General features: G+C 39.2%; 1 protein-coding gene and 1 pseudogene across 2 annotated transcripts in view; one reads left to right on the top strand and one right to left on the bottom strand.

The window, feature by feature from the left end:
- Nucleotides 1–17164, top strand: part of PFKFB3 (6-phosphofructo-2-kinase/fructose-2,6-biphosphatase 3) — a 120264-nt gene that overhangs the window by 58829 nt on the left and 44271 nt on the right. The window contains exon 1 of one of the 2 annotated variants that reach the window (XM_078154941.1): nt 3975–3993. The exons of the other annotated variant lie outside the window; for it this stretch is intronic. The gene's annotated coding sequence lies outside the window, so the exon portion shown is untranslated. Of the gene's footprint in view, nt 1–3974; nt 3994–17164 lie in introns of those variants that run through there. 2 annotated transcript variants of the gene reach the window in all.
- LOC110193337 (small ribosomal subunit protein eS24 pseudogene) lies at nt 3484–3915 on the bottom strand (annotated as a pseudogene).

Raw genomic sequence — 17164 nt, 5'->3', positions numbered from 1 at the left:
CAGAACTGCTAGCGACCCATACCTTCTCATCTTGTACTGCTGAAGTTGATTTTTTTTTTAGCCAAGTGTAAGACTTTACATTTATCCTTACTGAATTTTGTCATACTATATTTAGCCCAATGTTTTTGTCCTTCAGGATCTTTTTGGATTTTGACTCTGTGATCCAGTGTGTTAGCCATTCTTCTGAGCTTTGTGTCTGAAAATTTGGTGAGCATGGCATATCTAACTTGAGTCATTTGACAAAAAAATAATGAATAATGCAGAGGGCCACCCTTAGGTCTCTGGAGTGCTCTGCTAGAGATCTCCTGCTGCACTGACATTGCACTGTTAGTGACTACTTTTTTGAATCCAGCTGTCTAGCCATTTCTAAATCTGACTAAATGTATTACCCTTTCATTCACATCTCCACATATGAGACACCTTATTTAAAAAAAAACAACTTAGCTAAAATCTAGGTAAATTCTATCAGTGACATTCTCCTAATTTACTAGCTGAGAAATCATGTCAAAAAGAAAATGAGGTTAGTCTGACGTGACCTGTTTTTGATGATAAAACTTTTATATAGTCATTGTCAAGGTGGATGTTATTCTAATCCTGTTACCTTCCCTTTGCTTCACTTAGTATATGTGTTTGCATTTTCCACATTTGCCGTTTTTTTCCCTTACACAATAGTATTCTATTATATTGAGACACCATTGCGTTATCCAACCACTCCCTGATCTTTATTGATAGGGAGTTGTTTGCTATTATGAATAAAGCTGCCATGAATATTTTTGTACGTGTTGATCAGAGGAATCCTGATGAGTCACCCTTTGTTACATTTTCTTTGGGAGGGTGTGGACATGTGCGTTGGCACCTCAGAAGTCTGATTTATCTCCTTAAGTCTCATCTACTTGGGGACCAACCAGTGAATCTTCTCTGTTCTATGATACCAAAGAAGATGGTACCTAAGTCTTCTCAACTAGATGTCAGTAGGCATGTCCACATGTTCCAAAGGAAAATATGATTAAAATTCCAGACACAGTTACTTCTCCGTGTGCACTCAGCAAGTGAATTAGATCCCCTTACAGTCAGGTTTTTTTTTTCTTCTTTTTAAATGTCATCCTTTGGGACTTAGGTTCTTAATCTGAGATCCATGAATTTGTTTTTTAAAAAAATATTTAAAATTAATTTTTAAAAGATTTAAAATATTATTTCAGTAAAATTGGATTTTTGTTAGCCTGTGTATTTTATTTTATTTTATACATTTCAAACTTTTCTTCTGAGAATAAGTCCATCAGCTTTACCAGACTGCCAAAAGGAGTGCATTATGCAAAAAAAAAAGTTAAAAAAACCCAACTTTAGGTTATATATAGTCCTAATAATATTGCTGAGTCAAAGAGTGGGATGTATTTTGTAACTCTTATTGTGTGTTTGCCATATTATTCTCCCAGGAACATGTACCAATTTAAAGTCCTGCCAACAATATAATAGAATGTTCTTTACCCTGAATTCTTTACTAGTGTTGAATTTTATTTCTTTTAACCTTTTCCCCCAACTTGGGCTGTATTCTGAATTTGTTTTAATTTGCCTATTTTCCCTGATGATTAGAATTCAAATCTAATCTCTCTTCTCCCTCCCCTCCCCTCCATTATTATTAACATTTTGTGTTTCTTCTTTTGCAAGTTGCTTGCTGCTGTCCTTGCACCTGTTTTCAAATGGGAAATAGTAGATACCTTATACACGTACCCAAGTACTATTTTATACAAACACCCAAGAAATGGTTGACTAGAGAAGTGGAATAACCCATCTAAGGTCACATAGCTAGTGACAGAACCAGGAGTCAGTCCTTGATCCCACATCACACCATGTTGCTTATTGATAATTGATTGGGCCTACATGAACAGAATAAAAAGCGCAATTAGGGTTAGGGTTAGGGTTAGGGTTGCCTGTTCTTCCCAGGAGAGTGTTTGTGGTCCTGCTCATGCCCATCAGAGAGCAGCTAAAGGGGACAAGAGAGCTGTCAGAGAACTGAGGAGTAGGTCCTTCCCTGCCTTCTCCTTCCCTTCTCAATAGGGCAGAGAAAGACATGACAAATCCTGGAGGGTTTTTCTTGCAGTTTGTCGTGAAAATATAGTGGTGTTCTGAAGTCATCGTCTAATAAAGACACAATGTGGGCCTTGTTGTTCTGTGTCTCCTAGGTACATATCTCAGGCAGATTTTGGTTCGATGAGTTTGCAGGTAGCAAAGGTGCTGGGAACCTAAGAAAATTATCCCTTAGTTGTAGGCTGACTCCATTGCTCCTCATTGTCCTCCCTGTGGTGCTGAATCTATCTGTTAACGAGTTTGGGAAAGCAAAATCCTAACTACTTCATCAGAGAAACAGCGAAAAACGTGCCACAGAAGGAAAGAAGTACTGTTTCTGCAGGCTAATAAGTAGGGAGCAGGGTGGGGAGATGGTAACAATCAATGCAGTTGATTAGCCAGTTGGGAGATTAGACCAGGAATGTGAGACTGACACGTTTATGAATTCTGGTTCAAGCTTAAGGGTGTCTTTTTAAAACAAGAAGCTCAGCAGGACAGCTGCTGACTCAGAGGGGAAAGAAAAGTGACTGGGATGGACTGGGGCATAGGGAATCAGGCTTGGCTGAGAGGTTTTGATAGGCCTTGGGTCACTTTTTGGGGTCATTATAGCTATGCCTAGTCCTTGACAATGACTTCCCAGACAACTGACCATTTCTCTTTGTCTTCAAAAAAAGTGACCCAGCATTGGTAGAAGAACAATTCGACTAACTTTTCTTTTTTTTTTTTTCCCAAACAGTTGGGCCCAGCAGAAGCAGTAGTCGGCCTCTGCTGAGGTCATTATTTCTTTAAATAATTTTTTGAAAAAGCATTACCATTTCATTTGGAGGGCCAGTGGAAGAATAAAGGCACTAGTTTCTGTCTGGCAGAGGGGCTAAATTACTTTACCCTGTAACTTTAGTAGATCAAATAATGCTAGTTTGAGTCTAATAAGCAGATATCTGCTGATTGCTCTCTAATCCACTGATGGAAGGTTATGTTCACATCCTGGTGAGCTGGGAGCAGACCAGGTGTTATTAGAGCTTATATCAGGTCAGCTATCATAGGGCTAACCTGGGGTGGTTTTGTTGTGATAGCATGTAGGAGTGGGGAATGGTGGCACCTGATTTAGCTGGAGGTAGGAAAGAAATTAAGGTCTCTTCCATTTGCCCTAAAGTTGAGATGTATACACTATACGTAGTTAAGGAGCCATATACTACCTGTCTGTCCTCACTGCAGCCTTGGGCTCCACTTTTGGTTCCCCCAGATGTAATAGGGGTGCTTTTCTTGCCCACAACCAGTCCTCCAATGCACTTTCTATCCATTTCCACACCTTGTTAATGGGTTTCCCCTCACTTTCCAGAACCCTTTTATGTATAGATTGCTTTTTTTAAAAAAGTTTTTACATAGTTTGTTTATGGTCTCATGAAAAATTACCTTCCTGGTTAAACGTCATCCATAGGTGCCTTTTATTCCGTCTTTTTGCCAGTACCGACATTTGCTCTTGCAGTACCCCTGACTTTCTTCATTCTGTTCTTGTGTTCCTTTCACTGTTTTCTTGATGTCCTTTTCTTCTCGTACAGGCCATGCCTTGCAAGTCTGTAGTTTGGTTCATTTTTCTTTGCATAGTCAAGGGAATCATAAACCATGCCAAAGCCTGTTGTTTTGCCACTGCCAAAATGGGTTCTGGATCCAAAGACAAAAATGATGTCCGGAGTTGTTTTGTATGTCTTGGCCAGTTTTTCTCGAATTTCATTCTTGGGCACTGTGGCCTTTGCAGGATGAAGGACATCTATAACCATCTGTTTATGCTGAAGAAGTCTTTTTGTCATGAACTTCCTGCTTCTGATGTTTACAGTGTCGTTCATGGTGGCGGCCGGCTCCTCGAGCAGCAGGAGAGGGAAAGCTAGATTGCTTTTTTAAAGAAATGGAATATAAACTCCTTTAGAGCAGGTACTGTCTTGTATTTGTGGATTTGTACTGTGTTTGTATTTGCATCCCTAACACCACTTAACATGTAGTTGACCACATGGTGAGCTCATAATAAATTCTCTCTGCCTTTCCCTTTCCTCCCCTCCCTCTAACTCTTTCTGTATCTCCCTTTATCCCTCCCACTCCCCTCGTCTTCTCTTTGCCCCTGTCCTTCTCTCCCTGTGGAGCCTAGTGGAGTCCTCATTGAAAATGACTACCCCTCCTAGGTCATCTGAAAATCACATCCCCTCAGAGTGACCAGAATAGAGAATCTTTACTACCAAGTGACTTTCTTACCAACCCTGAAAAGGAAGGTGCTGACCACACCTGAGGTTGTGTACAAATTCTGAAAAAACTCAAGACAAAAGTTTGGCTCAAATTGTAAAGATTTTCTTTGATTTCTTCGCACAAGGATCAGGCTCTGTTTATTTTGATTTGGGAGTATGATGGGTTCAGGAAGGGTGAGATGGAAGTAAGGGTGTGGTTTGGGATTGAATTCAAAATGAGAAGAAATTGCTGAGACATAATATCATTAAAAATTTGTTTAAATTTTCCTGTTTTGGGTTGTGAACTTGAGAGGCAGAGTTGTGTATTGCTTAGAAAGCCAGTTGAGAGGCCAAGAAGACATGAGTTTAATTTTCTCTTAAACACATACCAGCTGTGTGATCTTGAGCAGGTCATTTAAACTCTTAATGTTCTAGGGTCAAGCTCACAGCCCAGGGGCTGAATTACAAGGGTCCCACAAAACTCCGGAGTGTACAGAACTACATTAAAATGTAGTTGAGAATTATTTCTCAAGGTAAGTAAAAATACAATGTAATAAAGTAATGTTGATTTGTGGTTTTCTAAGTCAGTTGCGAGTATGGCACAGATCTATTTCTATTTGAGTTTGACACCATTTCTCTAGGCACCCAGAAGGTGCCAATAAATGAGAATTCCTCACAGCTGGATTCCCTATGACAGTAGTATCAAACTCAGATAGAAACAGGGAGGTCAATAAACCATGCATAAAGATCTCTCCAGGTTGCATATTGACTTTTAACTTTTAAAACCACATATTAACATTACTTATGTTCCATTGTGTTTTTATTTATTTTGTTAAATATTTTCCAATTACATTTTAGTTTGGTTCTGACCCCAATGGGAAGCATTGTGGACCAAGTATTTGTTTACCTCTGCCCTCTACCAATGAAATCACAGTTCCTGTTTTTGTCCTTGTCCTGTTGTGAAGTTCAACAAACATTAACAAACACTAATGAATATTTTAATATTTTTTTGTTTGTTGATGTTAATATTCAACAAAGAAAAAAGAGGCTTATATAAGAAACTCTTAATTTACGTCCACAAATTCATTTTCAGTTGATAGCTGATACTAATGAAAATCTTGGCAAAAGATTCACACATAAGGAGGGTTTAAGGTGGCTGATCTGAGGTCCATCAAGAACTCTAGGGTACAGTGCTTTATTTACAGTTATCCCAATCATCCTGTTATGTTGACTAACATCTTCAGGTTATATGTTTACAACATGGTTGAAGGATAACCCTAAGTGGTTTGAATTAAAATGAAGGAAAAAACCAGGTTACTCAGCCCCCTTCCTTGGAGATGTCTCTTCTGCTGAAACACATGTTTTTCAGCACTTTTCTCAAGGAAGGTGATGGGATTTAGGAACAGTAAGGTGGGATTCTGGTGAGTTCCTGGAAGTGTCAAAAAAGTCCCACTTGATATTTTCAGTGAAGCCAAATATCCTCAAAAGTCAGGTTTGGTACAAAAATGGCTGTTAACAGAGTAACTACTTTATTGGCTGGCAGTCATAGGGACAGATATCCCAGAAGCTGCTTTGCTCATGGGGATGGTTGGTTACAGTGATGGAAAGCTATAATGTATCTAAGATCCCAGGTAGTAGAAGAACTCATTGAGCTTCCAGTTAATTTCCATGACATTGCCAAACACTGCATGCACAATCATCTTAAAAGTGTGGATGATGGGGGGCAGCTAGGTGGTGCAATGGATAGAGCACCAGCCCTGAAGTCAGGAGGACCTGAGTTCAAATCCAGCCTCAGACCAAACACTTGACACTTACTAGCTGTGTGACCCTGGGCAAGTCACTTAATCCCAATTGCCTAAAAAAAACCAAAAAACAAAAAAAGTGTGGATGATGCCTTTGGCAAAGTGTTTCTTTGCCCTGAGGTACCATGTTTTAATAAGCACATAATGGTATAAACATTTATGGTCTGGAGACAAATCAAAGGCAAAACTAATGTGTTCTTGGTAGTACTCTTCTTTGTCCACCAGGAACACAGGATCCTTCTTGATATGTTCCAGGTTCACCTATTTAATACAGTTTCTGGCTTAGTAGCAGGTTGAAGGGGCTTAGTGGGAGGGATCTTTTTCACCAGCCACATACAGAGCCATAAAATGAACTGGCCGCCATCATGTTTCACGTTGAAGCATACTTCCCATCAAAAGCAGCTACTTCAGGAAAAGGTTCTTCTGCGCCCCCCCCCCCCATACATCTTTCTCTTGAGGTGGTGAACACTCCATCTCCGTGCAGAGCCTGGGCACTTGGGGCCTTAATGTGATCCATCCTTAGTGCTACCGGAGCTTCTTGGAAAAAGAGCTAAAGGAAAGGAAAGATGAAAACTTAGACTGTCAGGTTCGTTCCGTGACCATTGGACAGAAGGCATATCTGGAGCCTCCTCAGCTTGATTTTTGTAGTCACCAAATTTACCAGTTGCTTTAAAAACAACAACAAAAAAAACCCCAGGTCACTGTGCAGACTTGCCCAGAAGCTCTAATTTTCTGACACCTGCTGTCAACTGTTTCCAGTTCAGAAAACCCTTGTTACTTCTCTGTAGAGTCTGTGAACTTGGATGGGAAAATAATTATGTTTTTATTTTCATTAACTTCTAACTAAAAATTTAGCATTTCCTTCAGTTATTTTAATTCTTTTTTAAGATTTATTTTAATATTCCCCCCATTTATTTATTTTAGTTTTCAACATTAACTTCCGCAAGATTTTGAGTTCCAAATTTTCTCTCCATCCCTGCCTCCCCCCACCTCATGATGGCCTGCGTTCTGATTCCCCCTTCGCCCAATCTGTTCTCCCTTCTATTCCTCCCTCCCTTTATCGCCTTCCCCTTCTAGTTTCCTATAGGGTAAGATAGATTTCTATACTCCCTTGCCCTTGTATCTTATTTTCCAGTTGCATGCAGAAATAATTTCTAACATTCATTTCTAAAACTTTGAGCTCCAAATTCTCTCCCCTCCTCCCTCCCCACTCACCCTCATTGAGAAGGCAAGCAATTTGATATAGGCTATACATGTGTAGTCATGCAAAACACTTCCATAGTAGTCACGTTGTGAAAGACTAACCACTCCCTCCATTCTAACCCAGTCCCCATTTATTCTATTATCTCTTTTGTCCCGGTCCTTCCTCAAAAGTGTTTACTTCTGATTACCCTCTCCCCCAATCTGCCCTCCTTTCTATCACCCTTCCTTCACTTATCCCCTTCACTCCTACTTTCCTGTAGGGTAAGATAGATTTCCATACCCAATTGGGTGTGTATGTTATTCCCTCCTTAAATCAAATCTAATGAGACTACAATTCACTCATTCCTTCTCACCTCCCCTCTCTTCCTCTCCACTTTAAAAGCTTTTTTTGGCTTCTTTTATGTCAGATATTTTACCCCATTCTACCTCTCCCTTTCTCCTTTTTCCCAGTACATTCCTCTCACCCCTTAGTTTTCTTTTTTTAGATATCATCCTTTCATATTCAACTCATCCTGTGCCCTCTGTCAATATATATATATATATATATATATATATATATATATATATATATATTCCCTCCAACTACCCTAACTACCCCAACTACCTAACTCATGAGTTACAAATATTATTTTTCCTGTTTACCTTTTTTGTGCTTCTTTTGAGTCTTGTATTTGAAAGTCAAATTTTCTATTTAGCTCTGGCTTCTTAAGAATGCATTAAATTCCTCTACATCATTGAATATTATTTTTTCCCCTCATTGATTACACTCAATTTTGCTGGGTAGGTGATTCTTGGTTTTAATCCTAGCTCCTTTGACCTCTGGAATATCATATTCCAAGCCCTCCAATCCTTTAATATAGAAATTGCTAAATCTTAAAATATCCTGATTGTGTTTCCACAATACTTGAATTGTTTCTTTCTGGCTGCTTGCAATATTTTCTCCTTGACCTGGGAACTGTGAAATTTGGCTGTAATATTCCTGGGAGTTTTCCTTTTGGGATCTCTTTCAGAATGTGATCGGTGGATTCTTTCAATTTCTATTTTACCTTCTGGTTGGAAAATATCAGGGAAGTTTTCCTTGATAATTTCTTGAAAGATAATGGCTAGGCTCTTTTTTTGATCATGACTTTAAAGTAGTCCAATAATTTTTAAATTATCTCTCCTGAATCTGTTTTCCAGGTCAGTTGTTTTTCCAGTGAGATATTTTACATTGTCTTCTATATTTTTTCATTCTTTTGGTTTCGTTTTATAATTTCTTGATTTCTCATAGAGTCATTAGCTTCCATTTGCTCCATTTTAATTTTTAAAGAATTATTTTTCTCAGTGAGCTTTTGGACCTCCTTTTCCATTTGCCCAGTTCTGCTTTTTAAGGCATTCTCCTCATTGGCTTTTTGGACCTCTTTTGCCATTTGGTCTAGTCTGTTTTTTAAGGTATTATTTTCTTCAGCATTTTTTGGGTCTCCTTTTTAGCAAGCTGTTGACTTGTTTTTCATGGTTTTCTTGTATCACTCTCATTTCTCTTCCTAATTTTTCCTCTACTTCTCTTTCTTGATTTTCAAAATCCTTTTTGAGCTCTTCCATGGTCTGAGACCAATTCATATTTTTCCTGGGGGCTCTGGATGTAGGAGCTTTGACTTTGTTGTCTTCTGGTTGTATGGTTTTCTTTTTTTTTGTTTTGTTTTGTTGTTTTTTTGGCTGGGCAATGGGATTAAATGACTTGCCCAGGGTCACACAGCTAGTGAGTGTTTTGTGTCTGAGGTCACATTTGAACCCAGGTCCTCCTGAATCCAGGGCCAGTGCTCTATCCACTGCGCCACCTAACTGCCACTCTGGTTGTATGTTTTGATTTTCCTTGTTACCAAAGTAAGATTCTGTAGTCTGAATTTTTTTCCTGTTTGTTCATCTTCCCAGCCAGTTCCTTGACTTTTTAACTCTTTGTTAAGGTAGGCTTTGCTTCCAGTGTGGAGAATGTACTGTCCCACACTACAGGGGTTTTGTGTAGCAGTTTTCAGAGATACTTCTAGGGACCTGTAAGTTTTCAATTCTTCCAAGGTAGTATGATCTAAGGAGAAGTGTTTACTCCTCTCCTGGCCTGTGCTCTGGTCTTGTGAGTGACCACAAGCACTTTTTTCTGCCCTGGAAATGAGAGGAGGGTTCTCTCTTCACTGCTGCCCTAAGTTCCACAATGCCAGCTCTCCTCCTTGCCCCAGGATCACCACCCAGAACTGGACCCAGATCCAAGCCCAGGCAAAGCAAGAGAATCTTGCCTCAGAGCCAGCAAAGAGATCCCTCTAATCTCCCTCTTATCAGCTGCTCGATCCCCCCACTGTCTGTGGGCTGAAAGCTCTGGAAGCAACCACAGCTGGGGTCACTGCCCCAGGGCTAGTGCCCAACTGTACTCCTCAAGTCCAAAAAATCTTTCCCATTGACCTTCTAAGTTATCTTTGGCATTTGTGAGTTGAGAAGTCTAGAAACCACTACAGTTGCTAGAAGAGTCAGTCCCCTGAGGCCTGCTGAGGCCCCATGTTTGCTTGTACAGCCCACTCTGAACTGCGCTCCTCTCCAAGCCCAGGTCAAAAGATGTTGACCATCCAGGTTGTCTTGGGCTGGAAATTTGTTTCACTCTGTCTTTTTGTGAGTTCTACTGCTCTTTAATTTGTTTAGAGTCTTTTTTTTTTGGTTAGGCAGTAGGGTTAAGTGACTTGCCCAGGGTCACACAGCTAGTAAGTGTTTTATGTCTGAGGCTGGATTTGAATGCAGGTCCTCCTGAATCCAGGGCCAGTGCTCTATCCGCTGCCCCTAGAGTCATTTTTTTTACAAGTATTTAGAGGGTTTTGGGGGAGAGCTCAAGTGAGTCCCTGCTTTTACTCCACCATCTTGGCTCCGACACCCCCCCTTCAGTTATTTTAAAAATTTATTCTGAGAAGGCATCTAGACTGCCTAAGGGATCCATGACAGAAAAGGGTTAAGAACAATGCTCTGAGTCTGTTTCTTCAGGGATATCCTGGTATATCCTTGTAAAATGCTTCTTCCAGAAACTGTGTTGCCCAGATGCCTTTGCTATAGTTGCAAAGTGACTCAATGAAAGCCTGGTAAGGCTTGTTACTGTACAGGATAAGACAGTCACACAGGATCACATTCAATTATATGAAAATAGAGACAGCTGAGTAATTCCATGTCTGTCCCCCATTCAGGTACATGCCATCTTCCTTCTTTTGGAACTGATGGAGAGCAAGGTGCTCTTCAGATCTAAATACTGTAATTCTCAGTGTTCCCGAATTTGTAAAATTCTAGGGGGAAATTTGAATTTAGCACAGAAATATTTTTATTTTATAGCCAGCACATAAATACTTTACTTGGTGCAAGTTTGTGTAGGTGATAGCTGAAACAGGTTCAACTCAAACCTGGCACATTCTCTCTGGTCTCTAGAACTCTTGTGCTTTCAAAAGACTCCAAAATGTCCTACTTGTTCCTACTGCATTTATTGCCAGGGCATCTTGAAAATCCTTTAATCTATTATGTATGTTGTAGAAATGTGTATCTTGTAGAAATAGCAGTATATGTGGATTTCCATCATCGTTCAGGAATCATCAGTACATCTAGACACTTGATATCCCCACTTCCACACTAGTGAAGTGGAATGGGTATGTTTTGGTCTGCCTTTTTTCAGTAGTGCTGATGCTAAGGTGATGCCTACATAGGAACACATACTAAAGGTTTGTCTTAAGTGAGATTCACCAGCTATTGGCTCCTTGGTAGAAACACTCCATAAAGGAAAACAGGAATCCTCAGATAGCTGGTGTGGCTTCATGTACATGTATACATGTTCAGGGAGTTAAAAGCAGCTATGATGTTGGCAGGGTGTGGAGCCCTGGTGATTGGCATATCCGTGGGCACTCCAAGTGCCATTCTTTGCCCTCTAATAATGTCCCTTATAATGAAGCAGAAGGGCTCCTCCCCACCAACAGGTTTGTCATCACCTGTTACAACACAAATGTATATCCAAGCTTTTTTTTTTTTGATCAAACTAATGTAGATGTTTACCTTCAGAGAGGTTTTGGTATTTACTCATCTCAAGGGTATATTATACAGATCTGTTGTTATTTGTTAAAAAAAAATGGCAGCTTCAGTTAGGGGTACCATTGGTTTGGGGTAATGTATCTCTGTAAGTCTCACCTCCTATTGATGTACAGCTCTAGGGAATGTGACAATGGTACAATGAGATTGGATGTGGGCTTATGAAGGAAGGAATTGCTGGGGAGTGTTAGGTGAACATTTTCATCTATCTCAGTAGAGTGGCACCAGCCCTACAGGTAGTACTGGAGGTCATATGCTTAATCCAGCTGTTAACATTTTCAGACTATGCTTGCCTTTTGGCTAGAAAGAATACTCTTGTTCTGCCTACAGCTGCTGGTTTGGATAATTGTTTTCCTACTCTGTTAATAGGATTCTTATTTTTTTCCCTTTCATGTAAAAAGTGCCTATACTTTCTTCCCCAGTGTAGCCTTTCAATTTATCAACAGGTTGTTTGCTGCTCCCTTGTCATCATTTCTGCCTCTGTAAATATCTTAGAAAGTCTGCTCACTCCCCTTTCCAAATTTCCCTTTGATCTTAGACACCTTCTGTGGTCCCTTTTTGCATACTCTGTGAGGGCTATTGATTTTTCTTTTGGGGCTTACTGTCGACTGTTTTCCAAACCTCTAAAGAATTTGTAGGAATGACATTTATAGGTTGCTTATGGTGTGTCTGCTAAGAATGGCTATAAAAATACCTGAATAGTCTTTAAGTACATATATGGAATATATGCTGTGAGATATAAATAACCTGCATGGGTTAAATATTGACTTAAAAGCACTCCTGACCTTATTTGTCTTTCAAACTCACTGCTGAGGCATACTTTGAAATCACATCAACTGCTATTATGACCATAGGGTTATAGATTTAAGAGTTGAAAGTGATCTTAGAGGCCTCCCAGTATAACCCCCTAATTTTACAACAACAACAACAACAACAACAACAACAATAATAATAATAATAATAATAATAAAATTTGTCGAGGTTCACACAGATAGTAAGCATCAGAGGTGGGCTTTGTACCCAGGTCTTCCTGATTCCAAGTCCAGGACAATATCTTCTGTGCCATGCTACCTAAAAAAAAAAATGACAGCTGTCTAATCCAACTGCTTATTTTACAGATGGGCAACTGAGAAATTAAGTTAACTGTCCAAAGTCACATAGTAAATAGCAGAACTAGGGGTTCAGACTCTGTTGATTGGACTCTAAATCCAATGTTCCTTCCACTGTTTCATTCCATTTTTACATGAAAGTAAGGTTTCCATTCTAATTGAAAAGTTGACCCACCAGGTCTGCCTAGCAAGGGGTATTCATATCTTAAACTATTGTTTTGTTTCTCTAGAACAGTGGTCTCCAAAGTGTGTGTTTGGGGAGGGGGAAGAGGTGGGAGAGGACCACAAGATATCCATTGAGCTGAAGGAAGAAAATAGTGTAGTTTCTACATGTATCTATTTTTATCTAAAACATAAGAAAGAAATTAAACTTTACCAATATTTAATATATACATCAGCCCTGGTACTTCCTGTGGTCTGTGTGACAGATGGTTGGTCATATGGCACATACAGGATGCAGGGAATCCTGAGAGGAAAAATGTGAAAGGGTTAATGATGTCCCTATCATTTATTATTTGCTCTTCTTGTGTCTGATTAAGTAGGGATTATATTATCTGGTTTTAACTAAACCCTCACATGTCTTAAACATGTGACTGCAAATTAACCAAGGATTGAAGGATTATAATATGAGTATAAGCCAAGAAGAAAATGGCAGAGTTAGCACTTCCGATATGAGCTCTTTGTCAAGTCTTTTAGGAGGTAAAAAACCATGATGATCTAATCAGATGTGTGAAACCATTAAGATTATTTGAAATGTGAGAATTTTTTAAAGTTGTTTTTCAGTCATGTCTGACTTTCTGTGACCCCATTTGAGGTTTTCTTGGCAAAGATACTAGAGTGGTTTTCCATTTCCTTCTCCATCTCATTTGACAAATGAGGAAACTGAGGCAAACAGGTTAAGTGACTTGCCCAAGGTCACACAGCTAGTAAGTGTCTTAGGCCAGATTTGAACTCAAAAGGATGAGTCGTTCTGATTCCAAGCCCAGTATTCTATCGGCTTTAATACCTAGCTGCCAACAATAACAAGAAGCCTTACTCTAAGTGTGTAATTATATTAAACGTGACAGGCTATTAGCTAATAATGATAGTATAAAGCTATCATGAGTAACAAGACATTTAAAAACTAACATTAAGCAGTCTTTTGTCAATTTCCTTATACGTGCAAGGGATGTGCAGGATACTGAGAGGAATACAGATATGAATAAGAGTAATAATATCTAGTATTTAAATCACACATTGAGGTTTTCCAGGTGCTTCATATGTGCTGTTTCCTGTGTTCCTCACAACAACTCTGTAAGGTCAGCACTATTCTTAAACCAATTTTACAGAGGAAACTGAGGTACAGGAAGGTTGATTTGCCAAACATCACACAGCACTAGTATTGGAGGCAAGATTTGAACTTGTCTCTCTGACTCCTGGTACTCTGGCATCTGTGCCACGTAGCTGACAGCTGTCCAAAAGCCAACAGCCTCGTAAGGTAGATGAGACGACCAATGATTGTCATCTGATGTAGAACATGATAAAAGCCATGAGACGGGCACAGAGATGTTGATTGTTGTTAGCTGGCTGCAGAAGCCTTCCCAGAGGAACTGGAAATGGAGCTGGACTTTGAATAATGGACAGAATTTCAACAGGGGGAGATAGAACTCCAGGAATTTGGAATACAGATATTTTAGGCAAATTCATAGAGACAGAAAAAGGCATTTAGAAAATCTATGTAGCTAAAATAAACATAGACTCTATGAAACTGAGTAGTGGGAAATAAGTCTGATTGGAAAGGGAAGTGGGGGCTATATTGTTGAATGATGTATGTGCCCAACTGAGTATGGGGTTTATAGTAATTAGAGCTGTAAGAGACTTTAGAGATTGTCTAGGTCAGTGATTCTCAAACTTTTTGGCCTCAGGACCCCTTTATACTCTTAAAAATTATAGAGGACCCCAAAGAGTTTTTGTTTATGGGAGTTATGTCTGTTAACATAGATAATAGTATTAAAAAGTAAAACTGATAAAATTTTAAACATTATTAAGATAATAAAAAACAAACTCGTTACATGTTAATAATATAAATAACATTTTATGAAAAAAATAACTTTTCCAAAATAAAACAAAATTAGCTAGGGTTGGCATTGTTTTACATATTTTTGCAAATCCTTTCATTGTCTAACAATAGAAGACAATTGGCTTCTCATATCTGCTTCTACATTCAATCCGTTTCAATATGGTGTTTTGGTTGAAATTTATGGAGAACTTGCAGCCTCACACAGATATGTTGTTGGAAAAAAAGAGGAATATTTTAATAAGCAAATAGTGTCTTAATGTTATTACAAAAATAGTTTTGTTGTCTTAGTGTTATTATGAAATTATTTTTTACTGAAAGGATCCCCTGCAAAGGTCTTCAGGACCCCCATGGGTCCTCAGACCATAATTTGAGAACCAATGGTTAGTCTAAATGAACAATATCTTTATTTTATGGATGAGGAAACTGAGGCCCAGAGAGATAAATGACTTGCTCAAGATGACCTAATTGCAAATAATAGAGCTATATTCAAACCCAGGTTCTCTGACTCCAATTCCAATAATGTTTCCACCAGGCCACCCTGGTAGACAATTGGGTTTTGAATAATGGTGCGTCTGTGCATAAGGAAAGTTTGCACCTTTATGAAGAGTAGATTTGAGGTGAAAGAATCTTCACTCCAGTAGGATGATGTTACAGTCAAAGGACTTCAGTTTATGTCCCAGTTCTGCAACTTAATACCTGTGAGATCTGTAAAATGAAGGGAGTCGAACCAGATGACTTCTAAGATTCCCTGAACTGTAAACCCTATGGTCCTATAGTTTCTACTGAGGGGGACCCTTGATTTATTACTTCTCACCTGTATGTCCCTGGGCATTTAGCTTCTGTATCTAAAATCCTATGATTTGGGGCAGCTAGGTGGTACAGTGGATAGAGCACCAGCTGTGGAGTCAGGAGGACCTGAGTTTAAATGTGGCCTCAGACACATAACACTCACTAGCTGTGTGACTCTGGGCAAGTCACTTAACCCTAATTGCCTCACGAAAAATAAAATAAAATCCTATGATTCTATGACATACTTGAAAACGAGGATTATATGTCTTTCTTCCCGAACTTCCACCCAAATCTCCTCATCTTTAGGTTATATATTCTCAGCTTTTTCCATCCATCCTCATATGTGATAGTTTCAAGTTCTACCACTTTTTTTTATTAGTGAGTATGGGGGAAAATAATCTCTTAGATATTAAAAATGGGAAGGTGTATGGAATGGGGTAGAAGTTGAATTCACTCCCAAGTTCCTAGATTTGCCCGGGCAGAATGTTGTGGAAAGAGAACTAGGCTGGGAGTTAGGAGGCCTGAACTATTATTATTTTACTGTATGATCTTGGGTAAATTAAAGGAAGGCAGTGTGGTTTAATGGAAAGAATCCTAGCGCTAGGTTCGAATCCTTCCTTTTATCCTTACCACTTATGTGACCTTAGCCTGTAAGACATTTAGTCAGTCTGGGCCTCAGTTTCCTCATCTACAAAATAAGGAGGTTCCTCAAAAGTTGCTTCCAGTTCTACAAATATGACCCTCCTTACCTTTGTGAACCTGTTTCCTCATTTTAACATGAGAAGTAAACTAGGTGATCTCAGAGATTCTTTCAAGTTCCAAAAATAATATTATTAGGATATATGAATATTATTATATTAATATATATTATTAGACTATATGAATAGAACTTATGAATAATAATATAATAATATTATTAGAATATAGAATCTGTGCCGATGGAGGTAATAAGAAGAAAGGCGTTGACATTTTATTTTCATTGAAGAAATCCTAGACAATTGTTTTACAGTTAGGGAGTGGACTGGCAACGCTAGATGAATTGTTTCTCAGCCCAGTACCATTGCTTACATCCCCTTCTTTCACTCTATTCCCATTACCAGCAGTCTAGTTCTGGCCTTCATTACCATCTTCCTGAACTATTGCAAAAACTCTCCTTATAGGTTTTTCCAATTGTATTCTCACCCTTCTCTATTTCCACGTTTCAGCCCATGTTCAAAATATTTCTTATGCATAGACTTGGTCATATCACTCAGTAATCCCCAGCAGCTGCCTCCTCTCATTCCCACTCTGCTTCTGATATCACCTCCTAAGTAAAATTTACTTTCCTTTGATTCATATCGCATTGCCTCTGAATCAGTCTTCAGGCAGGGCATAGGATCATGGATGAAGAGCTGGAAGGGACCTTGATTCTCCCTCCCCTCTCCACTTCCTCCAAGGAGCCTTACCTAACCTCCTTTCTGACATGACACCCCTCCCACCCACCTCACCCCTGGCTGCCCATACTTGTGCATTTTATTCTGCCAGTTCCTAATGCATTGGTGTATAACATGGAATATTATAGCTAGTTGTGTTTGTTACCCAGTCTCCTTGGACAGGAAATGGCAGTGTCCCCTCTGCCTTCGCCTTCCCCCTTCCCCAGCACTCCACACGATGATCTGCACTTGGCACCTGTTCCCATATTTGGAGCAGTGCTGCTAAATAATTTTTTTCCAAGGATTAAAAGGACAATAGCCCTGTTCAAGTTTGCAGGAAAGAAAGACTTAAATAAATTCACTTTTATTCTATCTTTTACCTTTATGTTTAAGAAATTCATATGAAAGAGGAATATCATTGTTTAATTTTCCATGA

This window comes from Phascolarctos cinereus, unplaced genomic scaffold, assembly GCF_003287225.1.
Source record: "Phascolarctos cinereus isolate Bilbo 61053 unplaced genomic scaffold, phaCin_HiC Scaffold_1;HRSCAF=81, whole genome shotgun sequence".
Lineage (NCBI taxonomy): Eukaryota > Metazoa > Chordata > Mammalia > Diprotodontia > Phascolarctidae > Phascolarctos > Phascolarctos cinereus.
The sequence above is the reverse complement of the archived record's forward strand: the minus strand, read 5'-3'. Positions and strand labels throughout refer to the sequence as shown.